Below are 20,049 nucleotides of genomic sequence, written 5' to 3'. Positions count from 1 at the left end.
AGGACTCCGCGCCGGCCGGGCCAGGGCTCTAAGGAGCCCGAAGGTCGGGAGCAGCCTCAGCTGTCAGCCCGGAACAAAGGCCGCGGAGCAGCAGGCACTGGGCTGCGGGCCGCGCCCCGGCCAATGAGCGGCGCCGGCGCTAGCCCCGCCCCGCCCCGCCCCGCCCCGCCCCCGGCTCCGGGACCCGCGCCTAGGCCGGCGCGCCGGGAGCAGGCGGGCGGGCGGGCTGGCCGGCTGCGGGGAGGCCGAAAGTTTCTCTGGCTGCCTTGTCCAGCCAGCGACAGCTGCCGCGGGACCAGCCCGGCCCTGCAGCTCTGGAAAAAGAAGAAACTCGCCGGGAAACACACTGGGGAAAGAAAAGATCTCAAGCCAACCCGGCAGCGCAGGAGACAGGTAAGGTGCAGGGACGAGGTCCAGCTCGCCCCTGGCCGTGTCCGCTGCAGGGCGCTGGGCTGCGGGGAAACTGCGCTCCCGCGACGTGCCAGGCAGCCGGTGCCCCCGCGCGTCCGTCGGTCTTTGTCTGGGCCGCTGTCTGTCTAAGTGTCTTTGTCTGGGCACGGAGCTGTCAGGGTCTTCCCCTTTGCCGGGGTGGATGCTGCGGAGCTGGCCCCAGCATGCAGGAAATGATAGTGTGTCTGTCCTTCTGTCTTTGTCTCCTGGTCTCTTTCAGACAGAATTTATCTCCTCCCTGCCCCAATCTGATCTCGGTGGACTTAAATATTAGGTGACACTGGTATCAGAGGGGAGGTGGGAGGCGAGGAAGGGGAGCTGCGGTGGCGCTGCCTTTGGGAGAGGATCTGACAGTCGGGCAGGACACTGAACTTTGCGGTCTGGAACTTTGCAGATGGGCTGTCCACGCTGGCTGGCAGGGAGGGCACGGATGCAGTTAGAGGTTTGGAATGTTTCCCTCAAGGAATAAGTGACATGGGCTGGGATAGTGAGAAAGGAGGGTGTTAACCAGGGGTGTCTAAGTGGCTCCCTGGGGCTGCAGGTCTTCAGGGTCAGACCTGGGTGTGCAACTCAGGAATTTAGGAAAAGCCACACACGGAGAAACACACCGAGTCACACACAGCACATTTATTTCTGTCCCTCAGCCAACCACAGGCAGCCAGACCCACCCTCCCTCCCCAACTCACCCTAGAGAGCTCACACAACTCAGCCACAAAGGCTGAAACATCACCAAGGGCCAGGTGATGTTTCCCTCCCTGCTCCAAGTGGAAGGGATTGAACTGTGGAGCAAATGAATGTTCTGCCCGCCCACGAGTGCCAGGCCTGGGAAAGTGCTCCAGACTTGTCAGTTTCCCAGGAATAAGGATCTTGGGGATCTTAACAATCTTAGGGATCTAAGCACCTCAAGCATTCCTGGGTCCTTCCTCATAGTCCATCCACATCCTTCTGCTGCTATCGGTCCTCCTGCGCTGGCAAACTCATGACAGGGCAGAATTCTGGACAGTGCTTGGTGGGGACTGCTCAACAGCAGTGTCCCCCACGCTGCTGGACGTGCGGCCTCATAGCAATTGAGGAAGCCACAGAGAGATGAGCTGTCTGCCTGACAGTCCCTCCTGTATGGAGACCCTGGAGAAGAGGCAGCAGGTGGGCAAGAGGGTGTTTGTAACCTGAGCTTTCTCCAAGTTCAAATACAATTTTCTGCAGGTGTGCTGAGGAGAGTGGAGGTGTTGGTGGGGGCAGTGTATATGGGCTTTAAAGATAGTATTTACCGACAGGAAAGGTGTTTGTGTTCAAGGGTGGATAAGAACACAGTCTGTGGGCAGGAGTCCGTGGGCAGGAAGCGTACAGGCTAATCAGGTGTGGTGTTCCACCTTGTATTTATCCAGCACTTTCCTTCTGAGGAGCTTTCTCCACTTCATAGACGTTATCTCATTTGTTATCTTATTGATCTTCACAACATAACTACCAGGTTGGCACATTTGACTCTCTGTGTCTGTCAGCCAAGAAACTGAGGCCACCATAAGGGAAGGATGTTCCCTGAGGTCCTACAGCTAAAATGGGAGCAATCGGGGCAACTGGTAGTCCAAGTAAAAGGTCCCAGGTGGGTGGATGTGAGTGTGGGGCCCTCTTAGCTTAAGGTGAGAAGAAAACCAGTGAAAAAAAAGAAAGGGCATCTCTTGTGGGTGTGTGTCTGCAAGCAAGAAGGTGGATGGGATATTTGCTGTTGCTGGAGATGGCTGTTATTTAACATTTATAGCAGCCACTGTGTGCCTCAGGGTAAAACTGTTCTAACAGTTCAGCTCGGGCATTTGTGTATCTGCAGGAGGTACCCCATCTGTCTATGTGTGACTCAGTGGATGCATATTGGGGGCCTGCCACAGAAGGATTGCTGCTGTGTACAGTGTGCAAAGTTGGTGGGGGGGAGCAATGCTTTGGGAGTATATAAGGGAAAGATTTGCCTTTCAGTTTTGAGCAGCCATGTGTCTGCACATATAGTGAAGAGGTAGATGGTTCCAGACATATATAAATGGCTTTCTAATCCTGAAATCTTATTTAAATGCCTTTGCACTTATTCAACATTCATTTCATAAATATTCATGGGGTGCCTACCAAATGCAAGCTCTGGGCTACACAGTGAGGCTACAAAGATGAATAATGTAATGATGACAAACCCGTGGTTAAGCTGCTTATAGACCTGTGTACCGGATAACATTGTAATGTTTAATACCATTCCCTACTGCTCTGTGTGCTCCGTGTTTTTTATTCATTGTCTCATTTAATTTTCACTGCAGCCTGCAAAGTACTATAACTTAAATAACCCAGCTAGGTTGGTAAACAGAGGAAGAGGGGTTTGAACTCAGCTCAGTGAGACTTTGGACCCTGGTTCTTCCCACTTTTCTTCTGATGCCTTTGAGCACAGAAACATACTGTTTCTTCTTTGTAGAACATTCTTATCCAGTCCCCCCACCTTCTCCACTTTGGGTTTTAACCATAGGATCAACCCCTCCAAGAAAGCTTCCCCCATCTTTTCCTTTCCTACCATTATCCCATGCTATGACAGACAGCATTTACCCACTGGCTCCTGAAGAGTCTACAAAGTTTCTAAAAGCAAAGATTGTGTTGTGAATCTCCAGCTCAGAGTACTGAGTAGTCTCTTGGTAAATGCTTGTTTAATAAAGTAACAGAAAAAGGAGAGCTGTCAGAGGCCATTGGCAGAGAGCGTTTTTTGCAACAGTGGATATCTATGTGGGCACTCTTTATAGGCGTGGCCTCTGATTTTTCTCCCTGAATTATCTGGCCAGCTCTTTTCAGGGTCTCTGCCTAGATGAAGCTATCCCAGGCCCTGCCACCAACAGTTTGGGAGAGGGGAGTACCCTCACCTCCCCACTCCATCTCCAGATCTATCAACCCCAAAGTACAATTACAGAAAGGGAAATTTCTAGGTGTGAGGTAGACCTGAAGTTTTAAAATCCTGCCTTTTATGTTTTAGAAAAGGCACCTAAAAAAAGAATGAAATAAAATCTCGCACTTTGAGGGCAGCACCTGTGGCTCAGTGAGTGGGGTGCTGGCCCCATATACTGAGGGTGGCGGGTTCAAACCTGCCCCGGCCAAACTGCAACAGAAAAATGGCTGGGCGTTGTGGCAGGCGCCTGTGGTCCCAGCTGCTCAGGAGGCTGAGGCAAGAGAGTCGCCTGGGCCCAAGAGCTGGAGGTTGCTGTGAACTGTGTGATGCCAGGGCCATAAAGTGAGACTCTGTCTCAAAAAAAAAAGAAAAAAAAAATCTTGCACTTTCAATCTGAAAGGGCAGATGGTTCCAGGGCAATATTAGATGTTTCTGGATTTTTCCCTACAAAGAAGTATCCAATTGGCCAGGCGCAGTGGCTCATGCCTGTAATCCCAGCACTCTGGGAGGCCGAGGCGGGCGAATCAGCTGAGCTCAGGGGTTCAAGACCAGCCTGAGCTAGAGTGAGCCTCTGCCTCTAAAAAGAGCTGGGGTTGTGGCGGGCGCCTGTAGTCCCAGGGAGGCTGAGGCAAGAGAATCACATGAGCCCAAGAGTCTGAGGTTGCTGTGAGCTGTGATATCACAACACTCTACCAAGGGGCGAAAAAATAACACTCTGTCTCAAAAAAAAAAAAAAAGTACCAACTGCCTGGGGAATCTTTAGACAATTTACATATCTGCTCTTTGAGTTTGCCTTTGAATGGATCTTTGTACTGCTACAGCCTAGAAACTGTAATGGACACTCTTGAGCAGCTGTTGGGAGTGTGAATTGCTACCGTGTTTGGGGAGGTAATCTGGCTGTGATTTCTCCAAGGTCACACAGGTCAGGTGACTCTCTTCCCATGTCCTCGGCACCACCCACTTATTTCTTATATTGGGTTTACCACATGTGTTCTTATATGTCCACAATGATTTTAGTTTTCCTTTCAAAGATCATTACTTAAGTTTGAAAAACTCTACAGTTTACTATTTATTAACGATCTGATCCATGGGAGGTCCCGGGGAAATGGGGGACAACAAGAAAGGCTAACTAATGCTTTGAGACTAAAATCTGAGATGGGAATTGGGAAGAAAAGCTAGCACACCTGAGTCAGTGACAAGTACATTGACAATTGGGTTATACTAGGTTTGAACACAGCAGAAGGCAGGTGAGTTGGAACCTTCCCCACCAGGGAAGAGGTGCCCTGAGCTCAACCGTGAAGTTGAACCAAAGGAGGGTATGAAGAGAGTTGATGAAACAGCAGCCAAGGTCCTGAATCCAGAATGCAAGCTGAGAGGTGAGAACAGGGGACTCTCTCCCTAGCAGGATGGGTGGCCTCCTGGGCAGGGCTGTGCCCTGCCCTCCAGTCCAGACAGAGCTGCAGAATGGTAAAGATAAGTCACTTCTCACCACTGCCTCCAGCCAATATGCAGACTGGTCTCTAGATCTCCTCCTTGAACGGTTTGGAGAAGCTGATGGGGCTTGTCCACTGGAGCCAGCATGGCTAAGCTGGGCTTCAGGCTAGCCGCCTCCATGCCCCCTGGCAAAGCCGCTCTGCCAGGCTGCAGTTTCCACCTGGGGTCTCTCACACTCATGCTTCCTGCCAGACCCTGACTTTCACCATCTCTAAGCTTCCTTAATAATGATTTTAATAGCCCTTTTTATTTGTACAGGACCTTACACTTTAAAAGGGGGCATAAATTATTATTATAATTGTTTACACCTTATAACAACTCTGTGAGATGGTCCTTCCACCATTTGGCTGACATGGGAACTGAGTGAGCCCCTCAAAGGGGGAGGGGTTCACCAAGGATTTTAAGAGGAATGCCGAGATGTGAACCCAGCTACCTTGACTCCCACTCTGGGGTTATCACAACCAAGCCATGGGTCTCATTAATGATTTGGATTTAGGCTCAACAATTAAGTGGGATTGTTAGGAGGTGTTTCCTATGCAGGTAAAAAAAGAGATTTTTTAAAATTCTAATAATGGGGTGGCGCCTGTGGCTCAAAGGAGTAGGGCGCTGGAGGTGGCGGGTTCAAACTCAGCCCTGGCCAAAAACTGCAAAATAAATAAATAAATAAAATCCTGATAATGGGTTACTTTCATCACTATTGTAATTGAAGCATGATAAAAGTGTTAGAGTGGCGTTCACTTGTTCTGTGGTCTTTATTTGACATGCATAAATGTTTAGCTCAATAGACAATACATTAGGGAGTATCCAGGGTGATGACATGTCTCCTTGAAATTTAAGGAATGAAATTTATCCAAAGTCAGTTCTTTTTTTTAATAGTTTGTCAATCCATCAGGTTTAACCCACTCCGCATTGAAATTAGAGTAAAACTTGCCTCTACAGACTCTGAATTAGTGAAATTTCATGGGAATACCAAACTTTATCCTATAATATACAGAGGATACCAAAAACTGTATACATATGTTAAGATAGGAAAAAAACTGTATTAAAATTTTAACGCTATTACATTTTAATACAGGGTGGAAGTTCACGTGCAATTTTACTAGGTTCAACTATTTTAAATTGCACACAGACTTCCTGTCCACCTTTATATTGATAACAGAAGGTGAATTGAAGTCACCTTGAGCACCTCTTGTAGTTGCAGACGTCAAAGGTGACTTGAGCATTACAAATGTCAGTATTTCGCTATTTCCATCTTGTCCATAAGTGAGTAAAGCTCCCAACTAAAATGGGATTGCAGTCTGTTCGCTGGTGACCTAAGCAGAGTGTGGAAACCAGACTTCGGGGGCAATCTGGCATGGAGGCTGCCACCCAATTGGAAAGAGAACTGGAGGAGCTACATGAGAAGAAGCCTGTGGAGGGAAGGGGGGAGGTGACAGAGACAGGCGACAAGCAGGGAGGGAATGGGTGTGTTAGCTGACAGCTAAAGCTAATTGTTTTAATCAATCCAGCAGAGGGGTGATTTTTCTTACTAAGTGGCAGGCCACATTGGTGTCTGAACAGATGTGATGTGAGTTATATCCAGTACTTGGAACAAAGGCAGCGGAAAGCTGCCCGGCACAGATCACTAGGAGATTCGCTTCCATGTCAGTTAATCACTGTGGGAGAAGGTACCTGCCTTCAGGGTGATGCCAAATCCCGTGCACGAGAATGTGCGAGCACACCAACATTCATTCATTCACCCTTTCCCATCGTCTCTAGCTCTGAGACGTGCTCTCCCATGATACCCAGACTCACAGTCCCAAGTGCATCATAGAACACAAATCTTCAGAGACTCCCATGAGGTCTGGACCTGGAGGATCCACACCCTGTGAGCTGGATACCACAGCACCTCAATCTCTGCCATGCCTGGAGCAGTGGCCATGACCCCGTCAGGGCTGCAGATCCTCCCAAGCCGAGCAGCAGCCACCAGAAGAGAGGAGAGCAGAGTGAGACAGAAACAGGGGCCCTCAAGTGTGTTGAAAGTGGAGCTGAGATCAGGATGGGGTGAGCATCCTTGCAAACCCTGCCTGTCCCTGTACGGGTCTCTAACCTCACCACACAGACTGTTGGGCATGAGGCAATCCCTGCCGGAGGCAACAGGGCAGGGCTGTGCACTTGGACACCGGGGTGTTGGCTTGGGGGGGCCCTTCACTCTCCTTGCTGTTGCAAAGCCGTTTGCTACTAAATTACCTCCTCCTGGCACCCTGGACTGCTAAATTGGTCTCGACTTGCTGTACTTCCACCCACCACCTTAGTCATTATTCACTGGCAGCGTTCAGAGAGTGGGTGTAAGACAGCTGAACATTATATTCCCGCTGTAAAGAGGGAGAATTGGGCATAGACACGCAAGGAAAAGGGAAAAAGGGAAGGAGGTGAGACAGTGCGCGAAGGAGGCAGAGAAACAAAGCTTGGGGTTTGCCAGCACCTGTCTCTGGGGACCCCAAAGCACTGGATGGAGGGGCCCTGGGGGTGCACTCACTGCTGAGGGGCTGCACAGGCCGAGCCTGGAGGAAGGAAGGGATGTCAGCCGTGGGGAAAGAGGAGTTCTGCCCTCCACGAACTCCCTGTTCCTTGAATTCGGGGGCAATCAGCACAAGCTTCTCATGCCTGTTGAGCATTTGTTCCCATGTATTAATATTTAGCTTGTCACCTCCACCCTCCCTCCCACCCTAGATTAGAAGCCCCCTGAAAGAGGAAGTGTGTCATGAGTCCAAGAATATCTAGCACCAGGTCCTGGAGACAGTCAGGGCTCAGCCCTGAATGATTGAGGTGGACGGCGGAAAGGCCTGCGGTGGCCCTTCCTGCCCAGCCGTTTCAGACCTCTCTGTGCTGCCCAAGAGCCAAGGAGCCTAGAATGCCAGGCAGGCAAGAGGAGAAACAATAACCAGGGAACTTGCAGGGCTCAGTTTACACACTTCAGGGAGGGAAAAGGCTCAGAACAGACCAGCTAGGAAAGCAGAAACAGAGGCCCCCTGCCTTGGCGCAGAAGTCTGGAGTGACCTCCCGCCCAGAGCCTGGGGCTCCCCTGATAGCACATCTGTGCTCAGGGGGTGGAGAAGAGTCAGTTCTCAGGTCGGGCAGCAGAGACAGGGTCAGGAGAGGTGCCCAGACAGAGGTTAGAAGCGGGAACAGCACCAACCCAAGCTGGCTTGAAACCTGGAGGGCCCCAAACCCAGGCTCCTTCTCTCCTATACTCTGTATGAAGATAATGAGAAAACCCCGAGAACAGAAGCCTCTGCACATCTAGGGAGGCAGAGACACTTGGATCACATGGAGATTGTCAGGGGCCAGGAGAATGAACCCTGAAGCCGCCCTTGACCTTGTACCAGTCCCTGAGAGGCAGCCCCCTGCCTGGTATGTGCAGGGTGCCTGTGCTGGGCCTGCCCTGCCCCCAGGCAGCTGCCCGGCTCCAGAGGACAATTTGAGCACTCAGGGCAGCTTCCCTTATTTATTGTATCCTTCAAACACTCCAGCTTCAGCCTCTCACAGGGTGTCTGAACAGCGCAAGGGAAGGAGGGAGGGAAGGATTGCACTGTGCTCATGTCTTGAGACAGCCTCCCCCTCCTTGCCGATCAAATTCCCCCAGCCCCAACGCCTCAGTGGCGCCAGCAGACAAACCGCACTGCAGGCAGGTGGGAAAACAAGGGAAGCCAGGCGGAGCCCCCAGCCTCCACCTGCGCCCTAAGTAAATCAAGCTGACCATTGAAGGAGGCGGGGAAGGCTTCCCCAGCTGCCCGGGTGCCTCCTTCTGCAGGCCCACAGCTGGCCCCACTCAAAGGCGGCTGGCTGGCTGGTGGGGCAGGTGTGGGCAGGATGTGTGGCTTTTTCTGAGACTAACGTCCTTATCTCAGGAGTAGGAGCACTAGGCTTTTAGCCTCCCTAGGCCTTCCCCGAGCTTCTCAGACATCTGTTGACTTAGACCCTTTCTCTTGATAATGGAGTTACTTCTTACCAGAGCCACAGATGGGACCTCCAAGTCTAGGCCTCCAAGATTTATCCAAGGAAATTAAAGAGCCTGCCCTGAAGAAATGCCAGATACTCTGCACACAAACACAACAGGGCCAGGTTGAAAGGGTCCTTCAATGCCATTTTAACCACATTACCCACTCCTCCTCCCCTTAACACACACACACACACACACACATATCCATCCCCAACTTGCCTTTACTCAACTCTAAGAATTCTCGTTTCAGATTGCTGGGGCCCTGTTCTTTTCTTTCTTTCTTTTGTATTAAATCATAACTGTACATTGATGCATTCATGAGGTTCAGGGTACTGCTTCGATATACAATGTGAAATGCTTACATCGAACTAAGTAACACCTCCATCACAATTATACTCATTTCTTAATAGTTTTGAAATACACCATTGCATCATGCACATTAGGTGAGGTCCCCCCAAATACCCTCCCTCCTCCCATATCCCCCCTCCCATCCCCTCCCCTCTCCCTCCTCTTCCCTTCTACTTTCTGGACTACAGTTATGTTTTGCCATTCATATGAGTGTGTAGGTGGTTATATATTGATTTCATAGTAATATTGGATACTTTTCCCCCCCATTCTTGAGATACTTCACTAAGAAGAATATGTTCCAGCTCCATCCATGTAAACATGACAGAGGTAAAGTCTCCATCTTTGTTTAAGGCTGCATAATATTCCATGGTGTACATATACCACAATTTATTAATCCATTCGTGGATCGATGGGCACTTGGGCTTTTTCCATGACTTAGCAATTATGAAATGGGCTGCAATAAACATTCTGGTACAAATATCTTTGTTATAATGTGATTTTTGGTCTTCTGGGACCCAGTTCTTTCTATTTTATTTGCATCATCTTGAAATCTTAGAAGGCTAGGATTATCCCCAGAGCTGACCATGCTGCATCTGGGAAGTGCAAAGATGAGGACAGAGAGCTGGGGTTGGGAATGAGACCAAGACATACACACGAAAAAGCCGGAATACAAAACAGGGTGAGCACAGCAGAGTCTTAATGGAAGACACACAGCTAGGGAAGGGTCCCAAGGGCTGGGTGTGATTTCCAGGCAGTTGAAGTGTAGGGGTGTCAATATAGGGGCAGCAGGTGGTGGCAAACAAAACTTTCTAGAAAGGTCAGGTTGGGAAGGGCCAGCTGGGGGTGCGCATGAGGTGCTGCTGAAGTCACAGGCAGAAGAGCACCTATAGCCAACTTTGGTTTTAGGAAGTTGCTCTAGCAACGGAGTATAGAATGGATTTGAGAGCGGGGAGACATCTGTCTACATCTTTCTATCTTCATCCTGTATGTCCTAGTGGATAGCACAGGTCCCCAGAGGTCTCAGGCAGCCTAGAAATACAGCGGGTAGCTAAGGCTTCAAGGAGAATGAAGTTCATAGTTCAAGGTCAAGATGCTGGCACAGTATTTACTTATACAATAGGAAGGATGCATGGGTAATGCCTCCCTGCTCTGAACCTGGAAGAAATCACAGAGGGCTTTTAAGCTTTTTGTTTTTGTTTTTCAAGATGAATATATGGGCCCAAGAAGTGGAGGAGACTTGTTCAGCCTCCCACAGCTGTTTAGTGGCAGGGCCAGGACCCACACATGGGTTTTTCCACTAGGACATAATAGCCAGGAGAACCCAACAGCCCCTCAAACCATGGGTGTCAGGCCAGCCTGCCCTAGAGGACATGTGCAAACAGACACACTCCATCCTTGTGGCCTTTTCTCTCCATTCACGTCAAGGACGCCCCTGGACTTCAGTGACAGCTGATACCGCAGTCTCCATTTTTCTCTCCTCTCTCGTTTCTTTGGGCTCTTTAGGCATCTTATTTTCTTCTGTTCCTCTGCCTTTTCTGTCCGTAGGGTTCTGTGACAGTGAAGGCTGACTGTGACAGTCATAGTTGCTACCAGTTGGTACTTGGAGAAATGAAAAAGCAAGTTCTCCGCCTCGGTCTCATATGTGCACAGCTGAAACAAAACCCAAACAAAACAGGAGGGTGGTTGGATGCCAGGAAGCTCTACGAACCACCCGGAGAGCGACATCACAGAGGGAAAGCTTCCCAGACAGAAGGCAGGTGCACGTGCCAAGGCTGAGGGACGCTGATGACAGGGCAGGACACCCCTCAGTCTTAGAAGAGCAAGGTGCCAAGGGCTGTCCTGGCCGCTGCTATGAAACTCTCAGAACAGCATTTCCCATCTCTCTCTGGAAGGCCCCCAACCTGGTGCCCAGGATTTTCTGTCTTACCTACTAGAACCCTGGTTAGCCATGGGCGAGGGCAGAGTTGGAGCAGTGTCCCGTGAGAGCTCAAAAGAGGTGACACCTGTGCTCCCTTAGTCTCCCTGAGGAGTTCACTCTCCCCTGGACAACACTCTATGGCCCTGGTAGAGACAGCAGGTAAGTCCTCAAGGCAAGATGTGCCGTTTTTCCTGTGTGTAAACCCTGTGGACAAGTTTGGGAGTGGACAGTGGAGTAAACATGGGTTTTGGAATCAGATCAGCCAGTGTTCAGATCCCAGCTCTGCCACCTATGAGCTGTGTGACATTGGACAAGTCACTTGGCATCTCTGAGCTTCAATTTTGAGAACTATAAAATATGTTGTGTCTCATGGAATATTTGTGAAAATTACATCGGCCAATATAAATCAAAGCATAGCAAACGTAAGAGCAACTCAGTTTATGTGAGTCTTGCCCCCTTTCGGGCAGCTGCAAAGGAAGGGAACTGGGCATGAGGCTGAGGTGCCTGTGCAGGAGGGCCAGGAGCCCTGGGTACAGGCGGTGTCCAGGAGGTCAGCAAGGGATGACTTTAGGGCCAGGCAGAGCTACCTGTGGCAACAACCTTCTTATCCACTGACTCTGGCAAAGATAGACGGTTGTAACAACACAGTCTGAGAGGGAATCATTTCCACCTTCACCAGTCTACACCTCCATCTATATTGTCAAGTTCACTGTATTAAAATAGACTGAAAGCCTCTGAAATTACATGGAACAGGTGAGTGAGGCATCCCTGAGTCTCCTGAGGTTGGGACTCAGCACTGAAGGCAGGTGTCTTACCCAGATTGTGCCAATGTGTGTGCAGAATAGGATGAGAGAAGAGAGGGCTGGGGGAGCATCCAAGTCGCCGGGGCTTCCCTCCTCCTCTGGGAAGGACCCCATACCTCCATCTCTGCCATCTCAAGTCAGGGTGTGGAACAGACTCTAGGGAAGGAGGATTTCTCCCCAGGGCAAACAACTGGGTGGAAAGAAACCTCCTCTCCCTTTTCTTCCTTCCCCCGCCTCCTGCTTCAAAGCCAGTGTCTTTCCATCTGGATCATTTTCCGGATTATGTCTTGTGTAAGGTCAGGAAAGGAGGAGGAAGAAAAATAAATAAAGTGAAACTTCTCTCTCTGTTCACTTTATGGGGGCTGCACAGATGTGGGAGGACCCTGGTCTGCCTGAGGCTCACATAGGAGAATGCAGAGACATGTTTAAGAGTCTAATTCTGCATATTGGAAAGTTGGCGAAACATTTATTCTGCCTAAGTGGCATTGAACAAGTTGGGGGCAGACTGGGGTTGGGGGGTGGCCGAGGAGAAGCTGCTTCTGTTTTGGGCACACACTCCCTAGCAGGGACACTTGTATATGAGTTTTCCCACGTGAAACAAGCAGGCTGGCCTTGAATGATTGAATGCGTCTCCCAGGAGCTCCACATCACCTTTCTTCTCCTCGGTGTGTGTGTGTTTCTTTTTTTGGAGACAGAGTTTCACTCTGTCACTCTTGGTAGAGTGCTATGTTGCCATAGCTTACAGCAACCTCAAACTCCTAGCTTAGGCGATTCCCTTGCCTCAGCCTCCCAAGTAGCTGGGACTACAGGTGCCTGCCACAATGCCCGGGTAGGTTTTACAGATGAGGTCTCTCTCTGGCTCAGGCTGGTCTTGAACCCGTGAACTTGAGCAGTCCACCCACCTTGGCCTCCCCAAGTGCTAGGATTACAGGCATGAGCCAACACTTCCATCCTGTGTGTGTTTTTTTTTAAGTGGAAGAAACTTCTCCCTCTTAATGGTGTGGCCTAGGGAGTTAAGGGAAAGAGCTAAGAGAGCTCCAGTCTGATGTTAGAACTTGCATTGACAAAGTCCAGCAATTTCTCCATCCTCCTGTCCAAGTATTAACCAGGCCAGACCCTGCTTAGCTTCCAAGATCAGACAAGTTTGGGCGTGTTCCGGGTGGTAAAACTGAAGACAATTTCTCCTTTCTAACATGTTGTTATCGACTAGGGGGAAGGCAGTGTCTCCAGGAAACAAGCACCGTGTGACTGGTAGAGGAACGTCTAGCAGAGGGGATGTTGTGTGACTTGTGCCAGCCCAGTTAGAAGAGCTATCTGATTCTAGAACAGAAATGTTCCCCGAGATCTCAAAAAGCTGCCTGGGAACAAAAGGAGTCCTGAGATTTCCCTCTGGGCAATCTCAGCACCCCCCCTCACCCCACCTCTCTAAATTATGGGTGGTGGGAACCTCCCACCTGTGGGATGGAGACACGGAGTTCAAAGGGCTGCCCTCTGCACAGTGCCAGAGACAGCTATTAAACTCCCACTTGACCTTGCTTTAGGGATTCAGAAGCTGGTGAGAGATGTGGAACTTGTTAAAGAAAACACAAGGCAGCCTGGAATTGGACCTGACTTTAGTTGGCATGAAATGCTTTTAGGGAAGTGTGCCAAGAGTCAGAAATAATGGAGCTACCCTGTGGGCTCTGCTTAACATGTCTCCACCCAGAAGGCCCTAGGGAGGTGCGTCCCCGGACAGGAAAACATGGAGGTGGCAACACAAACCCGAGTCCTTCTCTTTCTCTGTCCCTCCTCCCTTGCCTGCCCACGACTGAGAACTGCGCCCCATTGCCTGACCCAAGAAGGTGAGGGCGAGGAGGGGTGAGGCTCTTTTGGGAGTTCCTGGCTGCGGATAATGTCCCCCGGCTTTGCCCAGACCTGTGCTTCTGAGGCCGCCAGTTCAGGGCTGTGCAGGGAGAGGGTGGCTTGAGAGTTTGGCCCACTTCTCCTGAGGATCAGAAAGGGCTTTCCGGAGTCAGCCTTCACTGGAGAATCCTTTCCACACTGAGTGGCAGAGGAAGAGTTTGCTTTCTAAGGGTGGTGGCTTAGCGTCCTGGATCTGGTGCCAGCCCGAGCATGGCCCAAGCCATGAGGCAGGTGATTCCTTCAACTCCTCACTCTGTCCTCCTCTTTCTGTTCCCTGAAAAGGACCCCACAAGTGCTCCTGTTCAGGCTTCCTTACAGAGGCAGTAGGATGTGGCTGAAGGTGGAGGCTGACATCTCATCCCCGCCCTGGGGCTGTCCTGCTCTTACCTGGGAGGAAAGGTGCAGAGAGGGAGAGGAGATGGCACTAACCCAAAACACCCCACCCCTAGGCCCTCCCTGTCACTATGGCAGGCCTCTGTGTCACCCTGGCAGGAGGCTAGGACTGCTCAATCTGGCCCACACAAGTGCTTCTTTTCTTTCTTTTGAGACCGGGTCTTACTCTGTTGCCCAGGCTAGAGTGCCCTGGCATCAGCCTACCTTATAGCAACCTCCAACTCCTGGGCTCAAGCGATCCTCCTGCCTCAGCCTCCTGAACTATAGGCACTGTGACTCCAGGTTAATTTTTCTGTTTTACACAGAGACAGAGTCTCGCCCTTGCTCAGCTGGTCTCGAACTCTTGAAATCAAGTGATCCTCCCGCCTTGGCCTCCCAGGGTTACAGGTTTGAGCCACTGGGCCAGCGTCGACTGCTCTTTTCTTAAATGTATTGGGTTCCACCCGGGTGGAAGGTTCTGTGCTTCTGGGCCCTGCGGTGGGAGGCCTCCTGGAGTTTTTCTTTTTCCCTACCTTTTTCTGCCACCAGTTTATAATCTATTTATCAGATGAGTGATTTCCATGCACTTTAAGGGCAATTCCTGCAAACAATTGATATGTGATTACTAATCTTTTGTCTAAATCTAATCTCTAAAGTCCCCAAATGGAAATGATTAGAGTTTTTTAGATAAGAAAGGCTGACAAATAGTGCCCCAGTCCTTGCAGCAGTGGTGGTGATGGGGAAACAGAGAGAGAATCTGAAACCCTGCAATCGGGTGTCTTATTGCTAAGTCCCATAAGTTAAAAAAAAAAAAAAAAGAAAACCCAGCTGCTAATAAAATTATTAACCTCTTAATTGTATCCTTTTACAAATAAAATTTTACTCGATCCTTACCAAACCCTGTGAAGTAGGCTCTGCTGTCAGCTCCAGTTTACAGACAAGGAAATGGAAGCTTGGGGGGTGGGCAGCCGCGCCCAACACGAGAAAGGGGGAAGTTAAGGGATCACGGACTGATCCCAAAGCAGACAGTGGGAGGACACGGGGAGGGGGCCTGGAGGAGGGACAGAGGTGGAGTGAGGTCTGCAGGAGCAGGGACGCCAGGGGGACAGAGGGATGCCACAGGGCTCTGTGGTGGGGAGAGCTGCTGCCCAGTGCCCTGTGTGTGTCACCCCGTGTGTGTTGCAGAGCGGCTTCCTGCCTCTGTTGGATGGGGGTGATCACAAGGGCATGCCCGCAGATCATGTGTGTGTTGTACATGGTCCGAATCTTAGTGCACAGGGAATACACAGTGAACAGGGGCCTGAGCCTTCCGTGCCTGCCCAACATCCCGGGGACAGAGCACGGCTGCTTCACCTGGGGCATTGCCTCTGCCCAAGGCAGGGAAGCTGGGCTGTCTCCAGATAGCCCCTGCCAGGCAGTGGCGACCCCCTTCCTGAGCTGTGGGAGGCTGGCAGGCAGCCCCTGCAGAGGCTCCTGACAGCATCCAGGTCCCGATTCTTCAGCGAGGAGGCGGTGATTTAAGAATCTCCCAGCTGCGTGGGGGAGGGAGGGAGACAGCGGGAAGGCCAGCCCTGACACGGGAGCTGCCAGCACCGGGAAGCTTCACTCCTCTTTAGGAAGGAAAAGGAGCTTGCTAGGCCCAGACGGTGAGGGAGGAGTGGGAGCTGGGGGCTGAGCAGACAGTGCGGTCGGGACCCCCACACAGCTCAGCAGAGAGCACTCTGAGAGGAGGGCCCGCCCCTGCTTGGTGGTACGGCTGCAGGTGGACTGGGCTGTGGACAAGGAAGGACCCAGGGGCAGCCCAGTCTTTCTCCCTTAAAGCGCTGCTGCAGCCCGCCTAGAACTAGAGACCCACCTTTAAGGCACAAAGCCCCAGTGAGGAGCCAGGCTGCTTGGGAAAGTGAGTAGTTCTCTATGTGAGTCAGGGGAGGCAAGGGTGGGCTCGAATCTTGGCTCTGCCTCTCACGCTTATGTGACACCAGCTGCCTTCCTTGTGCTGAGACTTGTTCCCTCATTGGCAAATTAGGGAAAAAGAACCACCTTGTAGGATTAGGGCGAGAAGTTTTTAAAAAACAAAACATGTAGGGGGGGCACCTGTGGCTCAAAGGAGTAGGGCACCAGCCCCATATGCCGGAGGTGGGGGGTTCAAACCCAGCACTGGCCAAAAAAAAAGAAAAAAACCTGCCAAAAAATAAAACATGTATTGAAGTAAAACATACATATAGAAATGTACACTTACCATGGATGAATAGCTAAACGAATTTTCAAAATGTTCATATATATAGAACTCATGTCCAAAGATTAAGCATGAAAAGTAGGCCAGAAATTCCTAGTGTTTCCCTGCCGGTCTCTATCTCTCCCCATTCTGACATCATCATGGTTACCCATTTTTAAACATTTTATTTATTTTTGCAGTTTTGGCTGGGGCCAGGCTTGAACCCACCACCCCCAGTATATGGGGCCGGTGCCCTACTCCTTGAGCCACAGGCACCGCCCCCTTGGGATTGCACAGAAGGTGCCCTTTGTGAGACTGGCCCATGTTGTATGTAGCAGCAAAGCCCTCATGCTCGTCACCCAGCCCATTTATTCTGTTGATGGACATTTAGGTTTCCAGGTACTTCCGGGCTGGGAATTTCACACACAAAGATGCTGGGTCTCATAGTAAACTCATGTGGCCATTTCTACCAAGAGCAAATCCAACAGTGGAGTTGCTGGGCCATAAAGTATGCCTCTGTTTGACTTCAACACTGCCACGAGTTGTCCTAGTGTGGCTGGGCGTGTGTCTGCGTCCCCACAATGGTGTGTGAGAGTGTCCCTTGCTTTGAATTCTTGTCAGCCCTTGACCCCATCAGGCTTTCATTTTATGACTCTAGTGGTTGTCCAGTGGTATTTAATCATCACTTTTATTTCCATTTTCCTGGTGACTAATCCTGGTGAACACGTTTTCAAACATTTTCAGCCATTTGCATATCCTATTTTATAAATTGCCTCTTCTGATGATTTGCTCATTTTGATTTGGGGCTTTTTTTATTGGTGATACCTAAGAATCCTTTTCCATATTCTGATACGAGTCCTCTGTCAGGAATATGTATTATAGATACATTCTTTCATGCTATGACGTGCCTTTTCACTCCCAATGAAGACCTTTGATGAAAAGAAATTCTTAATTTATTCTTGGAGTCCCAGCTACTCAAGAGGCTGAGGCAAGGGGATTGCTTGAGCCTAAGAGTTTGAGACTGCTGTGCTCTAGGGTACCACAGCACTCTCCCGAGGGCATAGACTAAGACTCTGCCTCGAAAAAAAAAAAGAATTCTCAATTTATTAATATTTTTCCTCTAGGGTTAGTGCTGTTGTTGTAGTTGTCATTGCTGTTTGGCAGGCCAGGGCCAGGTTCCAACCTGCCACCACCAGTGCATGTGGCCAGTGCCCTAGCCGCTGAATTACAGGAGCCACCAGGGTAGGGGTATTTTAAGTCCTGACTAAGAAATTTTTGCCTGGGTGGCCCCTGTGGCTCAAGGGAGTAGGGCACTGGCCCCATATGCTGGAGGTGGCGGGTTCAAACCCAGCCCTGGCCAAAAACTGCAAAAAAAAAAAAAAAAAAAAATTTTTGCCTATCCAAAGGTCAAGAAGATATTCTCCTGTGTTGTCTTCTAGAAGCTTTAGTGTTTTACCTTTTGCATTTATTTATGTCTACAATCTATCTGGAAATATCTGCATGTGAAGTAGTGGTGGAGATTCTTTTTTTTCCTAAACGGATACTAGTTGACCCAGCTACAATGTCCTCTTTGTCATAAATCAAGTGACCACATATACATAGGTCTGGTTTGGGATCCTATTCTGTTCCTTCGGTCAGTTTATCCATGTACTTTTATGTCAACAACAGATTGTCTTAATTACCATTAATTCATCATAAATCTTGCTATCTATTTGCATTAACCCCTCACCTTGATTCTTTATCAAGATGGTCTTACTTTTTCTTGGTCCTTTGTATTTTAATATAGAAACTGCTGAGGTTTTGATCGTGATTATGTTGTAGGTCAATTTGGAAAGAATAAAAATCTTTAGATTATCCAGACTTCTGATACCCAAACCTGGGATATCGCCTCATTAATTTAGATTTTCTTTATCACAGTAATAATTTACAGTTTTCAATGTGGAGGTCATATCTAATTTCAGCCACATTAATTCCCAGACATACACATTTTGTAAATGGTATGTCTGTTCTTAAAATTTGTCTGTTTATTTGTGTTGCTAGTGTATAGAAGTGGTCATTGTTTTGAGACAGAGTCTCATTTTGTTGCCCTCGGGTTAAAGTACTGTGGCATCACAGTTCACAGCAACCTCAAACTCGTGGGCTTAAGTGATTCTCTTACCTCAGCCTCCCAAGTAGCTGGGACTACAGGCACCCGCCACAACACCCAGCTATTTTTTAGAGATGGGGATCTTGCTTGGGCTCAGGCTGGTCTCGAACCCATGAGCTCAGGCAATCCACCCGCTTGGCCTCCCAGAGTGCTAGGATTATAGGCGTGAGCCACTGCGCCCAGCCTGGTCTTTGTATATTAATGTTGTAGCCAGAGACCTTTCTAAGTTTATTATGAGGACTAAGTGAGATAATTAGGACCCCCCCCCACACACACACACATAGTGGGGCTACTAATTGTTATCTGTGCACAAAAGAAGTGGGGCAGGTCAGGCTCAAAAGTAAGGGGTGTGGTGAGTGAAAGAAGGTTTCAGGGTAGGGGCCTGGTGAGCTTTGGAGGTCAGGATTTGCCTGCCAGTAAAAGGAAGAGAACGCCTATGGAGGGAAAAGTATGAGGACCATCCTGAATAGACCTTGAGAGAGGTCCCCAGCACCCCCGTGAGCTGGAATGTTGCCAGAGTTTGTAAAGCCCTTGCATCCGCTGACATTGATGTTCGCTGCAGGTCTATGAGGTCATTTTCAGAGAGCAGGAAGGTTTCCCCCTGAGGAAGTAGTGGTAAGATCAGTCAAACACAGTCTTTTGATTTCACCACTTAATGGAGAGTTTTTCTAAGACTATCAGATGGCAGCGTGGGTCTTGATGAGAGCACGAAAAGGTTAGCGGGCTGCAAGAGCATGGTAAGGCTATCAGGCAGGTACCCTGTTTCCCCGAAAATAAGACATCCTTCGAAAATAAGACCTACTTACAGGAGAAACAGGGTAGGTGACCCAAGTATTGAAATCTGTGTTTAGAAAGTCCTTTGTGGAAAATGGGCTGGGGCAGAAGAGGTAGGCAGGCCACGTCAGAGGTTGTCATTACAACCTTGAGCTGACCGAGGGGGGACCGGAGAGGGAGGATGTGAGCAAATGCAGAGGAGGGGACCACAGAACACGGCCAGGTCCCCCCGGGTCAGGTCCACGGGTCTGCATGGCAACACACAGAGATGAGTGACAAAGGTTCCTTGGGGACTTTTGGTTCTGGACTCTCCCATTTGTTTTTAAACTTCAGATAATATGAGGGTACAAACGATTGGTTATATTGTGTTTGTTAGATAAAGTTCAAGTTGTAGTTGAGCCCTTCCCCCAGGGGATGTGCTGTATACCCTTACCTGGTGCCCGTTAGGGGTCAGCGTACCATGTCTCTTCCTTCCTCCTCGCTCCCTTTTCCACTCCCCTGCCCCCACTTGAGTATACTTGTTTTACAGGAGAGAAAAACTCTCCTTTTTTTTTTTTTTTGTAGAGACAGAGTGTCACTTTATGGCCCCCGGTAGAGTGCCGTGGCCTCACCCAGCTCACAGCAACCTCCAACTCCTGGGCTTAAGTGATTCTCCTGCCTCAGCCTCCCGAGTAGCTGGGACTACAGGCGCCGCCACAACGCCCGGCTATTTTTTGGTTGCAGTTCAGCCGGGGTCGGGTTTG

The 20,049-nt window shown here is 49.8% G+C and overlaps 1 protein-coding gene across 1 annotated transcript in view; it reads left to right on the top strand.

Annotated features, from left to right (window-relative positions):
- Positions 1 to 202: 202 nt before the first annotated feature.
- LZTS1 (leucine zipper tumor suppressor 1) overlaps positions 203 to 20,049 on the top strand; it is a 46,537-nt gene continuing 26,690 nt past the window's right edge. Inside the window, exon 1 of the mRNA XM_053578230.1 lies at positions 203 to 393. The gene's annotated coding sequence lies outside the window, so the exon portion shown is untranslated. The remainder of the gene's footprint in view (positions 394 to 20,049) is intronic.

This window comes from Nycticebus coucang, chromosome 24 (assembly GCF_027406575.1).
Source record: "Nycticebus coucang isolate mNycCou1 chromosome 24, mNycCou1.pri, whole genome shotgun sequence".
NCBI lineage: Eukaryota > Metazoa > Chordata > Mammalia > Primates > Lorisidae > Nycticebus > Nycticebus coucang.
Note: the sequence above shows the minus strand (reverse complement) of the source record. Positions and strands in the feature narration are given on the sequence as shown.